This window comes from Delphinapterus leucas, chromosome 14 (genome assembly GCF_059928025.1).
Source record: "Delphinapterus leucas isolate spDelLeu-1000000601 "Yukka" chromosome 14, BTC_Dleu_Yukka2, whole genome shotgun sequence".
Taxonomy (NCBI): domain Eukaryota; kingdom Metazoa; phylum Chordata; class Mammalia; order Artiodactyla; family Monodontidae; genus Delphinapterus; species Delphinapterus leucas.
This window is the reverse complement of record NC_143142.1, coordinates 62,510,825-62,526,536: the sequence shown is the minus strand read 5'-3', so window position 1 is coordinate 62,526,536 and position 15,712 is coordinate 62,510,825. Positions and strand designations below refer to the sequence as shown.

Genomic DNA, 15,712 nt, shown 5'->3' with positions numbered 1-15,712 from the left:
CTCCTCCCCATGACTACACAAACACACGCACACACTGCATCCTCCCCATGACCACACAGACACACACACTCACACATCGTACTCCCCATGACCACACACACATACACACACTGCCCCCGCCATGATGACACACACACACACTCCACACACACTGCCTCCTCCCCATAACCACACAAACAAACTCACACCACACCCAGGGCCTCCTCCCCATGACACACACACACATACAAACACTGCCACTGCCCTGTAACCATACATACACACAATGCTTCCACCCATGACCAAACACACACACACACACACACACTCCAAACACACTGTCTCCAACCCATGTCCACACACACAGACACACACACACACAAACACTGCCTCATCCCCATGGCGACACACACACACACTCACACACTGACTCTTCCCCATGACCACAGACACACATGCATACACACACACACACCCTCCTCCCGTTGACACACACACACACACACTCCACACACACTGCCTCCTCCCCAGGACCACACAAACACACACACACTCACACACACACACTCCCTCCTCCCCATGACCACACACACACACACAGACACACTGCACACACTGCCTCCTCCCCATGACACACACACACACACACACACACACACACTGCCCCTCCCTAAGTCTGTCATGGTGATCTCTGCTCTTGGTCACCACTGAGAAACCACACACACTGGTCTGACTGTTCTCTGATCTGGAAGAAGTCCCACTTGACCTCCCACCCACAGGCCCCACTCCTGACCTTGGGAAAGGCTGCAGGTAGAGATGAGGGAGAGGTGTGACCTCTAATTAATGTCCGTTCCTTCCTCTTCCAAGCTGGAGGGCAGGAAGGAAGGACACCTCTGAGGCGAACCTCCGTGACTCCTGGCAGAAGGCAGCTTCCTGTTTCTAATAACCTGGTGTTTTGAAAGGCTTCTCCTCTCCCAGCCAGCCTTACACAGACAGCATTGCAGGGAATCTCAATTACAGTCTCAGATTTCCCTCCCAGAGCTCTCAGGCTTTGAAAGGAAAAGGGAAGCCAGCAGGCTGCTGAGACACCTGTTGGATTTGACTAAACTGAGCCTTTTGGAAAAGCAGCAGAAAATCCACCCAATCCACATGGTGCCAAGGCTGGGAAGAGCTTCCAGAGCCCCTGGCAGCCACCACGCCCTTCCTTGGATGGCCCAGGCCGTCACTAGGGTGCGGTTTGCAAAGGCAGCACTTCTAAGGCTGTCTGGATCCTTTCTCTGGATCCCCCATCAATCATGCCGACCTTTGGTCATGGTCCTAACGGCCAGGCTGAGAACTGGACAGCCTTCTGACTCTCTTGGATTAAGTAGGGTTGAGCTCAACAGGTAGTAGGTACTTAATAAAGACCAGTGAAATCAAGTTATGTTGAATTGAGTTGAGGAAAAGTCACTGAATTAATTTCATATGGAACAACTATTAGCTGAGAACCTACTGTGTGCCAGGTACATGCTAGATTCTTAGAACTCAGGGGTGAACAAAGTCCATATCCCCAAGGAGCTCACCATCCTGAGAAGTGCATCCAGGCAGCTAGAATCTCTGCAGAAGCCTGAACCTGCTAGCATTCCCCTCCCTCTCTCACTAACGGGCCTGGGGCAGCAGACACTGAGCCGGATGCCAGCCGGAAGCCAGCCAGATACCAGCTGAGCACCAGGAGAGGAGGAAGACAAAGACGGCCTCAGCTGCCCCTCCGCATCTCCACTCCCTCGCAGTGTGACATTGCGGCCACTCCCAATAAGAGGAAATTCTAGATTTCCTCATTCTAGAATCTGGGCTGGCTTTGTGACTTGTTTTGGCCAACAGAAGGCGGCAAAAGTGGCTGTTCCAGTTCCAAGTTTGGGCCTCAGAGAACCTTGCACATTTCCTCTGTCTGTCTCTCTCTCTCAGATGCTTGCAAGCCTGAGCTAACCTACTGGATGATGAGACAGCATAGAACAAAGCCGAGACAACCCAACCCAAGAGCAGGAAACCACACATGCATGAGACCTGCTGAGCTGCCACGAGGCCAGGCGAACTATTCAGGTGTCCCGGAGAATTGTGAGCTACAATAAATGATTATGTTCTCAGCCACTGGGTGTCAGGTGACAGTATGCAACAGACCGTGACTATAGATATCAGTACAAACCCCTCCAGCCAACCTGTTGCAGACGGAAAGCAGGTTTACCTCCCAGCTGCTTCCCATCCCCACCTGGCCCCGGACAGCCTCTGACGTCAGAGAATTCAGGGCTGGGACCCTTGCATTGAGTGCTACCTACTCGCTCACTTCTCTGAAAAGCCCAGCTTGGGCATGTCCCCAGGTGAACACCACGTGAGATCCAGGGCTCCTTGGAGCTTCAGTGTGTGACCTAGATGTCCTCCTCTGCGGCAGGAATCAGGGTAAAATCATGGACTTTGGTGTCAGACAGACTTGGGTTTGAGACCCGGCTCTGCCATTTACTAACTGCAGATAAGTTACTTAACTCACTCAGCCTCAGAGAGTTCATCTGTAGGGTGGAGATGATGATAAAATTGGCTCCTCTAAGGATTACATGAGATGACCCGTGTAAAGCGGCAGTTCTCAAGTGGGGCGACTTAGCTAAGGTAGTAAGGCTAAGGTAGTTTTGATCGTCACAAAGTGGGGCGGGGCGGGGAGGGGGCGTGGGGCGGACAGGTGCTGCTACTGACATCTAGTGGACAGAGGCCAGGATGGCCCCCACAGTAAAGAATTATCCAGACCCAAATGTCAAGAGTGCCAAAGTGGAGAAACCCCGGGCACGGGGCAAGCCGGCAGCAGTGGAGATCGTCACACAGACCTCTGGAGAAGCGGGGCTCCAGGACCCCTGCACCCTTCCTGGGAGGTGCAGGTAAAAGCAATAGCAAACTGGGTGTTGATAGTAGCTGGTGCACCTTCCATCTCTGAGCCCATCTGCCCTAAAGGTCTGTAAAATGCGAGTCTAGCTAGTCTTGACCAATATTAAGTGTCAGCTTGAGTTCCAACAGGGGAAATGACATTTCTGAGTTTCTGGCAGTTAAGATACTATGGCCCGAAGGTAGCCCTCTCCACAAGGTAAGGGAGGCTTTGCATGGGATTTGTAGCACATTTGGCACAAAGCCACACATATATGAAAGTTCATGTTAATTGAATGTTGCAAGTTCACAAAGTTACCCTGCATCCTCTACTAGGGGCTTGTTTTCAAAGAACTAGCCTATAATAAAATACACTGGAATCTTCCATTGTTGATTCAGAGGCCTTTGGTCCTGCAGAAACAACCATGGGGCCATTTATTAGGACCCATGGTTGTCCGTGTGCAGCACCGGGGACGTGAAGGGACAGCTCTGCCTCCTTGGATTCCTGTTTGTTTGGATTTAGGGTAGCTCGTGGAGAGGCCTATTAAACCCAAATTAGAAGTGAGTAGGAAAAACCCACCAAGGTGGTTAGCTTGTTATGAATACACTTCAAACCAGCTGAAACTGCGTTCCATTTGATCAACGAGTCTCGCAGAAACCTCCTCCACTACCCACAGAATCAAAGGTCTTGGAGGATCACTTGGGTATCGGTCAGCAGACTATTTGGGAGGGAGGGGGAGAGGCATGGCCTTCCCAGGAGTGAACAATCCAATGTCAGGAACACCTGGCAGGCTGGGAGGAGAGCTGTCTCAGTCTTGGGTTGTGAGCTAACACAGGGGCTGGGACACAACTTCGATAGCCAGGCCGGGGCTCTCGCAGGTGCCCCAGACAGATTGTGCTTCCACAGTGAAAGCAGGAACGAACTTGATCACTTTAGGTTCATGTTTTCACCGTGCTTAAATTCTGTTCTCTGTAGGAGGGCCCCCATCTGTCTCACCACCCCTAGTCATTTGCACCTTTCTGGAGGAAGGAAATCAGTGAGGGTCTGGTTTGTAGCAGGGAGTGTACCCCGCCTCCCTGGGGAGCCAAAGAGGAAGGTTGGGGCTCCTGAGACAAGCTCTCCCTGCTTCCCAGCAGCCAGCCCCACTGGAGCCACCTGGATCCCTGCCAGGCAGTGGGCACCTGATATCTTCCAAGCCTCATATCAACCAAGACTCAGAGGGGTTAAGTAACTACACAGCTAGTAAGAAGCAAAGACAGGCTTTGAACCCTGGTCTGCAGACTCCAGAGCCCGTGTGGGCAAGATGAGTTCTCGTGACTTCCAGGCTCCCCACACCATGACTCCATGGTCCTTTCTACTTACTGGACCATCTGTCTCCCTACTGACCTCTGCACAGTAGCTAATGCCCCTGGGGATAGGGACATGACTTCCCTGGGTAGAAGGTTCTAGAACCTGGAGGATACATCAAGGTTTAAGAAGCATTGGGAGTGAGGAGACAACAGGTCTGAGACCTCATGCTTTGATGAGTTAAACCCTAGGGTCCAGGTCTAGTCCTGCCTGGCGGGCAGAGGAGGGGGCCCCGGCCCAGGCAGAGCATGAGGCTGCGGAGGAAAGAGGAGAAAGCCTCCCAGCACTGAAGACTGGGTTTCTAAAACCCTGGGAGGGAGGGAGAAAGGGAGGGATAACAGTACAGCCTGGGGTCCACCCTCTGGAAGACCCCGTTTAGGCAGCTGTTGACAAGGAGGAGGATGTCACCTGGTCAGATGCAGCCTGGTCAACTTCCCAGGCCATGGCCCAGCCCTGCCCTCCGCCACCCAGAATAAGAGCTGGGAGGATTCATACAGAGAAGCTCTCTCAAACTTAACCAGATGTTGTCAGGATGATACCGTGAGCATACCCTCTAGACAAATACCAGAATTCATAACCCAGTGCCCTTTCTTGGTGCCATGTCCACCTTGAAGTGAGAGAGTGCAGGAGCCAGGCTCTGTGCTCCTCCTTGAGCCGCGACGTCCTTCCCACTGATGGACCGCAGACGCGCTGCAAGTTCCTGACAGCGCTGCCTCAAGACTAAACAAGACAATTTGTGTGAATACAACCCCCGAGGAAGCACTTGTGAAGAGTAAACTGGAAAAAATGAACAGAGAAGTGGTGGCCCCCATCTAGGGAGCCTTGACTGGCACTGTTTTGTCCTCAGCCCTGTGAGCTAGGAGCCCCCATGGGCAGCCACCAGCTGGTGAAAGCTGAGCTCGATCCAAACCCAGTCCAGCACACTTTCAGACCATTATGAAACGTGAAGTATTTCCACTGTGCTCATTGCTTTCAAGAGTTTCAGTGACGCTTTCATAAATGGTGGCGGTTCGAGTCAATGAAGATTCCCTTTAGTAGAAAAATCCCTCCTGTTCACTGAAGGCTTCCTAAATGATTTACATTCATTGCCTCCGTTGATTCCTGGGGCCCTGTGAGGCATCCATGTCCCCCTCCTACAGGTGAGGGAAATTAACTACCAAGCCCCAGGGCTCCCAGCTCAGAAGTGGAGCAACAGGCCAGTCTGCAATTTCGAGCTCCGCTCTCCCCGTGTTCCCTTTGTTCCTCCTTAATCTTCAATTCCACACGCCATCAGCGCTGTGGATGGTGCAGATGGACTTGTTGTCCTGTACGGGGGTGGGGTGGGGGGAAGAAGAGAAGAAACTGGCCTATTTCCATCACTCAGAGAAGGGTTAGTGTTCGTTTCACAGAAAGCTTGAGGTCCACATGCTTTACATTCAAGTTCCACTGAAAATAGAATATACGTGCCAGAGCTTCTATGGAACCAGCCACACCTCCTGAGGACACAGAGGCAGAGTGACCCAGCTCCAACCGCTGTCATCTGCTGTCAGACAAGTGACGGCTGATGCAGTCGTTTCCCGGAGATACCCCCGCAGCCCCACAAGGCCCCATCCCTGTGCCAGCTCCACTCTGGGGAGGTGAGGGTGCAGCAGGAAAAGGAAAGTGAGTCACAGGGTCTGGAGATGCGAGGGAAGGCTGAGGGCCTCATTGGCTGAGGGAGACAGGGGAGCCTCAGACTATTCCTGCCTCCAGCAACTGAGCACCTCTGACTGGGGGGCTCCCTGCCCCCCGCTTCTGTGCCTACAAAACAAAGGGCTTGATCCCGATGACTCTGACATGCTTTGTTTCTTATAACATACGATGTGTCTGTCTCTTAATGTGACCCATAGGACTTTATCTAGAGTGTTTAGAACTTTCAGTGATGTTTCATTTATCAGCCTTGTTGAGAAAGATTCATATAAGTGAATTTTCCCCGTAACAGAAACTTATCCATTTAATCTCCGTCATTTAGTATGGAAACCTTTCCTAAATGCTCACACACTTAGCTTTCCCAGCTCCTTAAACAGTGACTAAATACATTGCACCCCTCCCTACTTCCTTGGGATCAGAATCACCTAACGGTGAGTAATGGGATGGGATGACTCTGTCCCCATTCCTTCCCCGAGCCTGTCTTCCCTCTTCCCATTGGTTGTTTCCAATCCATTGTGGACTATAAACTACGAAAGAAATCCAAGAAACTGGGCCCCAGAGTTAAGTACATGAGCTCCATGATAGCTGTTTCAGTGTTCTGTGTCTTTTTTTTCTTTTCTTTTTTTTCGCCCCTGTGTTCTTAGATCTGTTTTTGACCACCCCGCGTGGGGTGTTACATATTCACTCATACCTGCCTCTCCACACAAACATGTCTCTTGGAGTTCTCTAGCTTTACTCCTCACTCTGGAAAATGGAACTTTCTTTTTTTCCCTAAAGCCGCCTTCCAAAGGAGCTGCTTTTTCTTGTTGGTTAGGATTTGATAGGCTCATTCATGCCCCCCCCCGCCCCCCCCCCCACACACTCCCCACCTGAGAAGCCTAAATCACCAGAGTGAAAAGAAGCCATAAAGGCCAAGGACCACACAGACACCGACCAAGGGCAGGTTTGCGTAGCGCCCAACCCCTGCTTCCCATGCCCTCCATCACGGCTGAGGCAGACCCTGAAAGCCGAGTGCGGGCGTCTTGCCACCTCATCTCTTTCTGCTCACCCTGCAGGTCCCAAAGTGTGTTTCAGAAACAAACTGTTCTGCAGGATTGAGTGGTTTCTATGGCACAAAAGGGTCCCAGGACTAAATGCATCCAGAAAGCAGTGGGTTTAAAAAGGTCCAAGCCTGTAATATAACAGTGAGTGGTCAATTGTGATGGGATACACATAGGATATGTCAAACTTACCAAGCCAGGACCCAAGCACCCCTCAACAAGGCCACCTTGCTACGCGGCTACCTCCTTTCACCTCCCAGCAATAATTCTATTGACCACTGAGCAAGCCTATCTCCCTCCCCTGGCCACATGTTCTTCATGTGTCAAGTGGGGGACTTAATCTAGATGGAGAGTGGCAAAGACGCTTATATGGAACTCACATGCCAGCTAGGATCTTAGAACGTCCTGGCCTGCGGTGCTGGGTTAAGAAGAATTGTGATGCTGCCTCCAGGCTTGGGGGGGAAGCTGCCATGGTCAATTAAGATATCTGCCCCCTGTCCCGGAGACAGGCTAGCATCCTGCGTGCCCCACATTGGCTGTCCCTGTAACTAGGCAACACCTAAGGTCACCTTTGGCTTCAAGAGTCTGCTTTTGGGGCCCTGAGCCTGGGGTTTCAGAAGTCCTCGATAGCAGGACTGGAGAGTGGAAGGCTTTCCCTCAGCCTTGGCTGCCTCAGTGAAAATTGCCTGGGTTTCTGTCTGCTCCCACTGGTGGGCCCTTGCACGGTCCATCCACCCTCTTGCTTGGCTCCGGACCACCCCCGCTTCTGTGATGCTGTCCTCACTGCCCACCTTCTAGACCTGCACTCAAGTGGAATTGGAAGCAAGGAGTTTCCACATTTTGTACAGCCTCAAGGGGACTTTGGCACTGAAATTTGGACAAATTTCTCCCCTACAAGTCCTGGAATCCTGCAAGTTCTGTACAGATTCCCTGTCCCAGAGCTAACTGCTGTTATCATACTGGATTCACTTCCAAAGATGTCGACTGTCCTGAGGAAAGCTGTCTTCCCATCCCCAAGTGGCCCGGGAACGCTGGCATTGGGGTCAGGGGAGCGGCTTATTTTAACACAGGGCCTTGTGTTAACCTCTCACGCCCACCATGGGACTCTCTAGAGATGGCGCCTGGTTATCTGTCTTTTTTCACATGTGCCTCGGCTGGACACTGAAGGTGAGAACCACAGGGCAACAGGAAATTTGTCTGCTGAGCTGGCCAGACCGGGGCCCTATGCTAACAAGGCAGGATATCACTGCAGGAGACCACCAGGTACCACTGTCTCCCTGACTGGTCCACCCTCAAGGAGGTGGTGAGAAATAAGCTGTGTTTGCAGAGTGCCTGATCCGTGCCCGCGCCCAGTGGTGCCCATAAACATCTGTCTTTCTTCCTCTCTGTTAGCGTTTAGCTGCTCCTCTACCACCCAAAGCCTGCTCACCTGCCAAAGGTTCTAGAAATCAGAAGCTGGAGGGCTCCCAAAATGACCTAAATCCAATCTGCTGTGGACAGAAGGAAGGATGAAATGTAGGAAGGGAAACAAGATCTTCCTCTGAGAGCTTCATGTCCAGACTCCCACTCCACACCCCGGATCTTTCTATCTACAGAGAAGAGAATCTGCACTTAACTGGCAGCAACTAAGGGCAGGGAGCAGGTCTGTTTTTGTTTACTACTCTACCACTACTACATGCTTGGCATGAAATGGGCTTTTTGTAATTATCTATTGAGTGGATGGATGGATGGATGGATGGTTAGGTGGCTGGCTGGATGGCTGGCTGGCTGGATGGTTAGGTGGTTGGATGGATGGATGGATGGAAGATGGATGGATCTGAGATCAAGACAAAAGATACCATAGAAAGATGCTAACACATATATATGGAATCTAAGAAAAAAAAAAAAACATCATGAAGAACCTGGGGTAAGATGGGAATAAAGACATAGACCTACTAGAGAATGGACTTGAGGATATGGGGAGGGGGAAGGTTAAGCTGTGACAAAGTGAGAGAGTGGCATGGACATATATACACCACCAAAAGTAAAATAGATAGCTAGTGGGAAGCAGCCGCATAGCACAGGGAGATCAGCTCGGTGCTTTGTGTCCACCTAGAGGGGTGGGATAGGGAGGGTGGGAGGGAGGGAGATGCAAGAGGGAAGAGATATGGGAACATATGTATATGTATAACTGATTCACTTTGTTATAAAGCAGAAACTAACACACCATTGTAAAGCAAGTATACTCCAATAAAGATGTTAAAAAAAAAAAAAAAAAGATACCATAGAAAGAGACCTGAATTCTAGTGCAGGCCCCGGTACTTACTGGCCCTAGAAGAAAACTGATATTAACCTCTCTGAGCTACTGCTTCCTATTAAACAATGATGGTTACATTTGCCACACCCCCATGCTAGTGGGAGTTTGTGCCTCTGATAGGATGAGTACTATGTGGTGCTATCAGATTACACAAATGCCAGAGTTGACGGTGATCATGATGATAAGGCTCATCAGGGCTTTAAAGAGCAGCTGGGGGGTCAGAGTCTCCAGATCCTCATACAAGGATGGGAAAGCCTTTTATTTCAGTTGTTTCGCCAGTGTGGGCACTGAGGCAGCCAGGAGAAGAAGGAAAAACCCTGGCACCATGGTTATCCGTTTCCTTCTCACCTGTGAGAACTTTCCCCCTGAACTGATGGGCCAAGACATTGGCTGCCAAGGCCCCACAAGGCTGTGGGTAGACCCCAACACCTCTTTCTGGCAAAACAACTGAGAGGCAGGCCCAGATGGCAGGGAAGCTCCCTCCTGTGAGGGAGGGGGGTCCAGTGAGCCAGAGTGTCGGAGCTGGCAGACACCACCATGAGGTCAATCTAGCCCCATCCGCTCATGTTATGGAGACAATATTACAGTCTTCTTGGCACGTGTTAATAACAGCAACTCCTCCAGCCCCAGACGCCTCGCTGGGATCAGCTGAAACACTTCTTACTTACAGAGAGGGGGAAAAATCACTTTTCCAAGAGGAAAGCAAACACTGATTTATTAATTAACTACTTCCAGGAGGTCCTGCCGAAACTGCAGGAGTGGAGCGAGAGACTGGGGGCTGGGTGGCAGCGCAGAAGCTCTAGGAGGAGGTGGTGGGTGCTCGGCTCACACGCCAGAGGGTGAGAGCTGACGCGTTCCCCTGAGGGGCTGTGGGACTTGTATTTAGATTTTCTCTCTGTGCATTTTAAAACAAGTCTCGTCTTCCTTCCAGCCATCATCAGAGAGGAGCAGTTCTCTAAATCTGGGGATCTAGAGGCTCTAGGGGCAGTAGGGTCCAGTAGGGTCAGCAGAGCCAACCTGGAAAAATCCCAGTCTCAGTCTCAACGTCCTTGTACAGCACTTCCTCTGCAGACCCCTCCCTGCGCGCGCGCGCACGCACACACGCGCACGCACACACGCGCACGCACAGAATCTTCTTAGAGCCCTCCAGACCAGACAGTCTGTCAGCAGTCATTGACACCCAATTGCGAAGATACGTCACTTCTTTCATCTCCCAAGAAAACACACCATGTTACTCTCATTTCTCTGCAATTTAATTTAGAGTTCAGGAAGGAGCTGTAATTGGTGGGGTAGGATGAGTTCTCCTGGTCCCTGACATCACATCACCCTGGCAACCATAGTCTCCAGCCTAAGAGAACAGAGCTGGCACCAGTGTGGTGAGTAGGATCTCAGGGAACATATGCCAGTGTGGGTTGGACTGTCTCCCCGTTGGGACTTCAAAAGGTGCACCAACCAAGAAGGTGCAGGGAGCCCTGGAGACTACTCTGGAAGTCTCCGAGGAGGAGGGAGTGGGGTCACTATATGTAGACGTGCCATCTGTACCAGGCACAGAGATATCCTGCGAGGGGGTGAGTGGGGCTGAAGCAGCCATGTGTGCCCTGGCACCCGCTGCAACTGTCAGCAGTGGGGGAGCCATTTTCTAATTCATGCAAAGGTGCAGAATGGGCTAGCCTTGGTCCCAAGTGGAAAGGAGTAGAAGGCAGAGGTGGGCCGCCTCTCTGCTGGGGGTTGTGCTGCCTCACAGGGCACCTAAGTGACTGTGTCTACTTATATAGGAGGTGTTGTGTGTGGGTCTCTGTGGTGAGGCGGGGGAAGGAAGGGTAATATGTCCGTGGGAAAAATTCAAAGAAAGATTGGGGAGAGGATGGAAAATAGGGACCAAGAAAGAAGAGGTCCTCAAGCCCCAGTTATGGGCACAGCCCTGAAGGAGAAAGTCTCTGTGATGAAAGGAAGTAGGATCCCACGCATACGCACATACACACCAGCCTGCAGGTCCCTGGGGAGACTGGGCACCTATGGGAGCCCCAGGTGAGCTCTTGGCATCCCCAGTCTCCCGAGACTCATGTCCATCATAAAATGCCTAGGTTGTTCTAATAACCAGAGTGGGGTTCTAGATGGTGGGAGAGTGGGGCTGGGTCCAAAGAAAGGGTAAAAGCCCTGGACGGTAAAAACCTGCCATGCCATCTCCGTCTCGGGCTTTCTCCGGCTGCAATCCCTCAGTTTCACCTTCTGTTTCTGTCTGCCGTAAAGGAAAAATATCTAAAATTTTGAAATACAGCAAAAAGAAGACTGTGCGTCCTTTCAAAGTCATACTAGAACGCTGTCTAATAGGTCTGCCTAAGAGTCATGTGACTTTCTAGGGAAATATAACTTTATTTGACTTAACTACTTTCTATTGGTAGTCTAATCGCTGTAAAGTTAGACATTATCATTAGGAACCTGATATGGGTGCAAATGACTTTCGTCCCATGGAGAATACCAGTTTTATCTCTAATTTAGAGATATTATTTCGGCCTTCTTTTTTCTCCCATTAACATGTGTGTGTATATGTTATGTGTGTATGTATATCATCCTGCTGGTTCCCTCATTAATGACTTGAATAAATCTCACTATGTATTTGTAGGAGAATTATGTTTTTAACATTTTGGATATTTGATTTCGACACTATCTCGGGCCGACCCTCTGTCCTCAGCCCCCAACACCAACTGCCTCCCAAAGCTGGACGGCGTCTGACCGTGTCTCCCTCTTGGGCAGCCATCGTCCGGCCCGAGTCTGTCTCACCCACCGCTCCTATCCCAGCCTGGCCTGATCCTGGCCCAGCACGGTGAGAGGACGGAGGTCACGGGTTGTGTCCCCTGCCCCCGCCAAGCTGGCCCAGCAGGTAGGAGTGTGCGTGAGTTTCCAGACCTGGGGCGGGGAGAGTGAGATATGTCAGGCTCTCCCGGGTCTGCCGGCCAGCACTGAAGCTCCATGAGCCTCTTCCTTTCCCTGCACACAGAGGAAATCATACCTCCCAGGGCTGTGGTGGCATCAGAGGAGATGGACTATAGATGGAGGGTGGTTGGAAACGCTGGAAACTTAAGATATGCAACTGTCCGCAGAGCCTGCTGGGATTCATGGGTGGGTAGGATCTTACCTTCAGCAGTAGGCAAAATAAACAATGGGGAAACAAGAGACTGACGCTAGGTGAATGTATTAATTTTAAAACATTAAATGACATACAAGGGGTGGAATTCCTCTTTGAAAAAAAAAAAAATTCTCATCTCATCTTGAAAAGCCACAGCTTTGCAGACACCCAGCCCCAGCAGGGGCCCAGCCCAGGGCTCTGAGCTGTGCAGTAAATCTGAAGTCAGACAGAGCCTGCGGGGTGAGGCCCTGACTGCAGCGTCTGTCTTCCTCTCCAGCTGCGGCCTGAGGGACCTCTGCCTCCCTGGGGCCTGCCCCTCCCAGGAGGGGAAGATAGCGGTCCAGGAAGGATCCGTGATGCCAGGGACCCCACTGCTCAGATGCCAAAACTTGCCTTTGAAATCCTTGCAGCCTCTTATTTCAAAACCAGCCCTCCCAGAGCCGGCCGGCTGCACAGACTGAGGCTGCGCTGAGGCCTGCACAGTCCCTGCAGCTGTTTTCCAGGGCCTCTGAAGCTGAGCTACAGGGCCCTTCGGGAGCACCTCAGCCACGAGGCCTGAGGGAAGGCGAGGCACTGCCGGAGCCTGAGCTGAACCCTGCGGCTGAGCCAGAGAAAAGTGCATTTCTCCAAAAACTCCTTCTCACCGGTGGCACCCGAAATTCCACCACAAGAGTTTTGCTCCTGTGAGTCTTAAAGGATATTTTTCCCCTCCAGGAGCCCTCTCTGGAACTGGGAGGACCCTGAGAGGGGCCAAACCTTGATGCAGTCAGAGCCCAGGGAGCTCTGGGCGAGGGGCAGCCTGGGGAAGGAGGGCGGGGCAGAGAAGCACAGCATTGCCTGACACAGGTCACTGGTTCCCGGGGCTGGCCCTGCCCTTGTAGCCTGAGATGGGAGAGCCAGGCTCCCCAGAGACAAGAGCCAGAGCGGCCAAGTGTGGATGGAAACCCGGCGGCAGCAGTGGATGGCAGAGCACGTGCCTGGCCTGGCAGTGACTTCTGACCAGCTTGGCCTCCCTTCCCGCATTCTATGGGGAGGGCAGAGTGATAGTACTGTCCCCTTTTTACAGATGGGGAGACTGAGACCCAGTGACGTGTCAAGCCCAAGGCTTCACCACACTCCCACACATGGCCAGAGAAACCCAGGAGTCAAAGATGTTCTCTACGAGTTGTTTCAGAGAGAAAGAAATCCAAGCTGGCTGGGTTACGTCCTGTGTAAATCTCACTCTGTCCCTTTCCTTCCTTCTCCACCAAGGGCCTGGCTCTGGGCTTTCTCTGAACAGAGGCTGGAAGGCAGAGCTGCCTCCTGGGTCAGGTTCCCATCACACAGCCCTCCTCCCCAGTTTCCTCTTAGCTAGTGGGCGCCACTCACAAGCACTAGCTCCAGGTACCAGGTGGGGTTCAGAGCTCCAGGACCCCAGGTACTTGGAGTGGGGGACCTCAGAAGTCACCAACTCCCAGCTCCCACCCACAGGAGATTCGCCAGCACCCAGCAATGGGCAGCACGTTCAGAAGCATCCGGCCTGAGGAATGACAGTCCCCTGGGGCCCGAGTTCACAATGGTAAAGCTCTGAGAACAGCGCCCGGCAGGCATACACTCCACGCAGCGCCCATTATCAGCATGACACTGCTACTGGTCGTGATGTGTGGCTGTCACCGTCATCACTACCTTTACTTCCCTCTCAGTGAAACCTGAGGTAAGGTCTTTTGGGCCTCACCCAGTGGATGTCCCTGCTCACCCCTACCCTGGTCAGCAGGGGAAGAAGGAAGGCTGCCCAGGGGACATGCTTCTCCGGGGCCCACCTTCAGTCCCATCCCTGGCAGCACCAGATTGGCCACAGGTTGGTCAGGAGGGGAACCCTGAGACCAGAGCCCTGCCCAAGGGCAGCCCTGAGGCCACAGCCCCGCCCAAGGGCAGCCCTGCCCAAGGGCAGGTGCGCATGCACACAGGTCTCTTGAGCACTCCCCATACTTCCGATGATGGCCTCTTCATCTCCTTGGGAGTCACTGAGTGAGGGACTGGTAGAGCTGAAGGCAGTGGAGACACCTTCCAGCCCCACTCTTCTATTTTACAGGGGAGGAAACTGAGGCCCAGAGGTGTGGGGTAGAGAGAGAGGCGAGGTTCAAGGCTCTTCCACTCTGCCCCCTGCAGGGAAGGGGTGGCTGGGAGTGAGCTATTTTTAAAAAGCTGTAGCAAGCACAGATTCTGGATGAAGAGAATTTGAGATCAGTGGTCAGGAGGAATTTCGGGGTGGGGGTGGCCTTTGCCTTTGGACCCTTATCTCTTCTTCCCTCACATTCCAGTTCCATTTGAGATGAGGTCAGCAAGCAGACTTAGAGGTGAAACCAAGCAGGACCCTGTGGGGTTCCTGGGCATGGAAGCCTTTCTGTTCCCCGTTTCTTGTTTGTAGGGAACAGACTCCAGCCTCCATGATCTTCCCTGAGTTCCAAAGGGCAGATTCAAACAGTTGCTGATCAGGGAAGGGAGGAGATGCAGAGACAAGGCAGGAACAGCCAAGAAACAATAGTGCAGCCTTGGAGCAGGGTCCTCGTTCCCCCTAAAGAGATACACATAACAATATCTTTAAGCTCTTTACAGAACTAAAACCCCCAACAAATGGAAGACGTCAGCATTCTTCATTCCAGAGAAGACCACCTGAGGCCAGATTAAAGGAACCAGAGAACCTCAACAAAAGATTACCAGATTAAAGGAGTGCAGGCCCTGCACACGCCCTGATTTTATCAGCAGCCCCACCCTTGAACTCTTGTTATAAAACTCCTCACCAAATCTTCCTGGGCTGGGACACAGTTTTCGCGGGCAGGGGTCCACTGTATCCCCCTTTGCCTGGCAAAAAGCAATAAAGCTACCTTTTTCTACTTCACCCAAAACTCTGTCTCCAATATTCGATGTGGCATTAGTGCACAGAAACTGAGGTTTTGGCATCAGTGGCAGGAACTTCCCCGTGGGCCAAGGACCCCTGGGGCGGAACAGCCCCTTCTGCAGTTTGCTCAGTAGCTACTCACAGGGCACCATCTTGAAGCAACACTGAAACAGATGCTTTGCATCAAGCTCCTCCTCCCCTTCTGTGTCCTGAGTTATATCTTGTAGGTTGAGAAAGCTCAGCTCCCCAGGGTGGCTGCTCAAACTGTGGCCACCCCTAGAAAGGCCAGACCTTTGCAGTTAACAGGGAGGACACTGGGCAAGGAGAAGAATCTGGAAGGTGGCCTAAAGGAGGAACCTTGCCCTGGGGGCCTGGTGAAAAGAGACAGCTCAGGAGATGAAGACCAGTGCTGTTGTCCAGGCCCAGAGGCCAAATTACTGTGTGACCTCAGGCAGGTCACTCAACCTGTCTAGTTTCATTCCCTCACACATAA

The 15,712-nt window shown here is 52.1% G+C and overlaps 1 protein-coding gene and 1 long non-coding RNA gene across 2 annotated transcripts in view; one reads left to right on the top strand and one right to left on the bottom strand.

Moving 5' to 3' along the window:
* Window positions 1–2,247, bottom strand: part of ARK2C (arkadia (RNF111) C-terminal like ring finger ubiquitin ligase 2C) — a 54,705-nt gene extending 52,458 nt beyond the window's left edge. The window contains exon 1 of the mRNA XM_089895135.1: window positions 773–2,247. The gene's annotated coding sequence lies outside the window, so the exon portion shown is untranslated. The remainder of the gene's footprint in view (window positions 1–772) is intronic.
* On the top strand, window positions 656–15,423 carry LOC149747634 (uncharacterized). The gene is made up of 3 exons (XR_016387633.1): window positions 656–13,024; window positions 13,812–14,034; window positions 14,937–15,423. It is a non-coding gene; the product is annotated as an uncharacterized LOC149747634 (long non-coding RNA).
* The last annotated feature ends 289 nt before the right edge of the window (window positions 15,424–15,712 follow it).